This window comes from Amaranthus tricolor, chromosome 16 (assembly GCF_026212465.1).
Source record: "Amaranthus tricolor cultivar Red isolate AtriRed21 chromosome 16, ASM2621246v1, whole genome shotgun sequence".
In the NCBI taxonomy this organism is placed as follows: domain Eukaryota; kingdom Viridiplantae; phylum Streptophyta; class Magnoliopsida; order Caryophyllales; family Amaranthaceae; genus Amaranthus; species Amaranthus tricolor.
Genome location: NC_080062.1, coordinates 2,848,708 through 2,853,341, shown reverse-complemented (window position 1 = coordinate 2,853,341; position 4,634 = coordinate 2,848,708). Strand labels below are relative to the sequence as shown.

Genomic DNA, 4,634 nt, shown 5'->3' with positions numbered 1-4,634 from the left:
AAAAGTTTGTTGGTGAATAAATGAGGGTAAATTATTAATAATAAACAGATTTGAGTCCAGTAGAAATAAACTCACTAATTAATTATTTTTAAATACATTCATATATTAAGTATATATATATATTTGCTAAAAATAAAATGATCTATTATTTAAAATAATCTTCGAAACTTTTTTGAAAAAATTAAAAATAAATAATAGTCGAATTTATTTTTAACAATTATAGATGGCTTTACATAATAAAAAACATAAATTGAATTTATTTTTAGGATCGAGTAAAAGTCAATTTATTTTTTACAATTTTCCCGCATAATAAACGAAAAACAGTCATAAACATCAATCCAAAACACTTAAAATTAAATGTATTTCGTTCAAAGCCAACTATAGAACTTAATAATAGCATCAAGTAATCGATAAAAAATCCTGCATAAACTTAAATAAATAGAGATAACTATCTAAGATTCATAAAAGAAATCCTCGCAACAACCCTGAAGTGCCGGGCTTGTCCATCACCTTCATGATCAAGTCTTGGCCATCAAACAATACCGTAAACCACATAAAACAGTTTGATTTATCAATACTTAGTTACTTACAAGCTTTACCCATGCGGCAATACACAAGGTACACATCTACAGACGGTATACCGCACAGGGAACATAAATTGCAATAAAAAATGTGAAGTGTAATTTAGAACACAATCTCAACAAGAATTAACAATTAACACTATTTTAGCAACCTATATAATTGAGCAATATGAGAGAAAAAGATTGTAATATGTTGGCGTCAATTTCCACTAGGAAGAAAGAACCATGAACTATTAGATTGAAATTACTGCATTGGATTGTTTATAACTACTGTAAATTGAATTGTGATAATACTTTTTTGCAGGTAAAATGTAATTGTAAATTCAACTTTTGATTCTATCAGCATTCAAATTGTAAGAATTAATCTGTATCGTAACAGATAAATGTTGGATTAGCCTACTGCTATCCTTTGTATTACATGAAGTAGTATGTTATGGCAATAATTGATTGGTATCGGGATGAAATAATAATTGATTGTCATTTGTCTTAATGTATACCTTTTTATTATATTTTTTATAATTTTTTATAATGTATATAGCAAATAATGAGAAAAAAGAGAGAAAGGGAAGGGGAAGGAAGGAAAGGGAAAAGACTATATTGTTTGCAAAGGGGATTTAAGGGTACGCGAGTGATTGATTGCACAGGGTCCCAATTTTCTCCGGTATATGAAAAAATTAATCCAAAAAAAAAATTCTTAAATTTATGAATAAAATAAATATATTTACTATAAATGAGGCGCAAAATAAAAATTTTTTCCGAGACTCCTAAATTTTTTGAAATAGCTCTGATTGTATGTATAGGAAGAAAAGGGAGGGGAAAGAAAGGAATATCATTTTCCTTCCAATTAAGGTAAGTTAATCCCTCCAAATCCTTTCACTTCCTTTTCGCTATCTAAAAAAGGAAATTTTCATCACTCTAATTCTTTTCTTTCTTTTTCCTCCATTACTTTCCATACAAATAAAGTCTCCTTTTCTTTCTTTTTCTTCCATTACTTTTCATACAAATAAAGTATATAGATATTATAGTTTAAAATTTACTTTGAAAATTGTGCAGAAAAGTAACGACGGAAAAGAAAAAGGAGTGTATAATTTACAAGAGTATTAAGAGAATATGAGGTACCTTTTAGCGTGTTTATAGTATGCAGATGAGTTGAACCACTGGCGAAGAAATCGGTCGATAAGTTGTCGAATAACGAAAAGAAAAACAGAGACAAAAAGAGAAGAAAGAGGAGACACGCTTGGAGGAAGAGCCGGGCAAATCTCCGTGCCATCTTCCTCCAACACCACGCTAAATATGTTTTTTTTATTAATTGGTTGACCAGCCATGCGAGCGCACCCAACATGGCAAAGGTCGGACGTCTTTTCACTCACATTTTTTACCACTTATCCTCGCACGTAAATCCTAACGTATTCAAATCTAACCAAATCACAAAGCCAATACTAATATTTTGGTACTAGTACAGACTGCAATAGCAGATCTACAAATTCTTCGCAAATATCAGCCTCCGCAATGAATCACTGGATCAGCGACATGTATCAACGAACCGAGAGAATGGCCAAGAATTTGACTTCTCCTGCAAACAGAAACAAAAAACTAACATATTTTAGGCTGAAGAATGAGATCAAGAAAGAAACCAACAGTTCAACAAGGCTTCCATTAAAAAAACATTGAATCCTAAAGAGTAAGACATGCGGATGAATGATTTGAAAGGCAATTCGATTAATTATATCATTTGAAAAAAAAAACCTTAAAGAACAAATAAATATGTATCTGCATCTAGAAAAAACGACCAAAAAATTTTGTGAACAATATCAAACGAAAGAAAAACTAGAACGAGAAACAACGATCCAACAAACTATATACCTCATATGTGAAACCGCGAATCTAGAATGATCGATTCATGTTCTTGAAATCAATTTCATTAAACCAAAACCAGACGCATCGGAGTCGATCAACCACCATCATGCCAGCAATAAGATAATAAGACCAAATCTAAAATTTGACAATTCATCCATGGATAAACACCAAAGAGATTGATGATAAAAACGAAAAATCAAGAAGCATGAGAGCAGATCTGAGAAATTCATTATCGGAAGAGTTTTATGAGAGAGGTTGAGATTAAAAAATGAATGATGAAAAAGAACAGGAGAGGGGCAAGCATTTATATATTGTACAGAAAAATGAGATCAACGGCTGAGATTAACTTTTGTGATTTAGAACAGGCGTTTAGATTTATATCTACGTCATTCGGTTAGTTATTTTTGCCTAATGGACAAGAAAATTTCAAGGAAACTGACGCATAAACTTTGCTTGCGTTTTGGTTTACCTTGTTATATGGCCACGTTTTTTTCTGAATCCATCATTTTATTTTTCTATTAAAAAAAGCATTTTTACTTTTTTTTTTTTCCTAAATTGATAAATTACCGGATGGTTATTTATGGCCTACTAGTTGAACCCAAATCTATTAATTTCATGTACACCTAAATCCATATCTAGATGCTGGACTCAACGGGTTAAGGATAGGGTTACATAGCAACGGGTTATTAGTGAGTCGAGTCATTAACGGGCCTTGGTGTAAAGGGTCGGACCGAGCCGAATAATTATAGAAATTGAATATAATTAAATTATACCACTTTTTTATATTTTTATATGATATTATTATATAAATAGGAGGATCGACCCAACGGGCCATAAAGAAGAATAAAAAAACTATTTTACAAACTTTTAAAAAGTAGATCAAAGTGGGTCGGATTTAAACAGACTTTGTGTAACACCCCGAGATTTTCTGACGTCATTAATTAATATTTTAATGACTTTTGGGTATTTTATAATTATATTAAATTAATTTTGAAGTAGTTTTAATAAATTGCTTTCATATACGAATTTAAATATTAATATATATTTATATTAAAAATACAATTACGATTTCTAAATAAAGAGGTTCGAATCAAATAATTATTATTTTTTTGTTAAAATGTGTGAGTATACGGAGATGAGTTTTTAATTGGACCTCGCAAGAAGATGAATCTAGATAAATAAATAAATAGATAAATAATATAAAAGGATGTGTTAGGGTTGTGAGTACTCCTTTCCTCACTCACAAGAATCACGCCGCCCATCCCTCCTCCTCTTTCCCTCTCTAAACTCCCTTTCCCTCACGGCCCATAAAAGAAAACAGCAACTGCCGGCACACCACACCACCGGCAGGCCACCTGCTTTCCTTCTCCTTCACCATGAGTAGTCGCAGCAGACTAAGCCGCCTCCCCCACTAACAGCTAGGCTGCGTTGTGCAGCCAGTGCACAACAGTTTGGCTGTGTTGTGCAGCCTGTGGACAGCAGCTTGGTTGCGTTAAGCCCTTCAATCACCACGACAGCCTCGGTTCACCACCACCACAACCTTCACTTACCCTCTTCACCATCTTTGCTAGTTTTAACATTGTGAGCCATCTCCTCTTTTCTCTAATTTATTTTTCTAGCTGTTTTATTAAGTGTATTGAGTTTGAGGTTGGTTGTGTTAATTTCATTGAATTTTTTTGTGCGTAAGAATTTGATTGATGAATTAAACATGTTTATAACTTAGGGTTTGAAGTGTGATTTGAAATTATGGGTGATGTGTTGGTTTTGTATTAGTTTCTTTGAATCTTAGTATGGGTACTAATTAAATATGTTATCTTTGAACACGAAATGACTAGGGTTTGAATTTAGAAATGAAATTACAAATGATGTGTGTTTTATGTTATATTTTCGTGATGATTGATTAAATAACCTTAAAGTTGTTTTAAGATTTGGTCGATTGGTTATTGTTGTGAATAATTAGTAATTGTGATGATGTTAGTTGACTATGAAAGTGATTTTGATTGATTAAATTGGAAATAATAGTTACTAATTGTTGTGGTTTGATTGTTGTAAATTACAAATACCCTTATTAGGTTGTTATTGAATTTACAGATACATGATATTAGTAAGCCAAGAGCATAATGTCAACTTATCGTCGATGGTTGCTAAAGTTATTTGTCGTATTGTTTTGACTATAGTTCTTAATTGCTTTGGAGA

At 31.8% G+C, this 4,634-nt stretch overlaps 1 long non-coding RNA gene across 1 annotated transcript; it reads right to left on the bottom strand.

The window, feature by feature from the left end:
• Positions 1–327: 327 nt before the first annotated feature.
• Positions 328–2,764, bottom strand: LOC130802126 (uncharacterized). Its single transcript, XR_009039732.1, has 2 exons — positions 2,445–2,764; positions 328–2,154 (listed from the first exon to the last, which is right to left on the bottom strand). It is a non-coding gene; the product is annotated as an uncharacterized LOC130802126 (long non-coding RNA).
• Between the last annotated feature and the right edge of the window lie 1,870 nt (positions 2,765–4,634).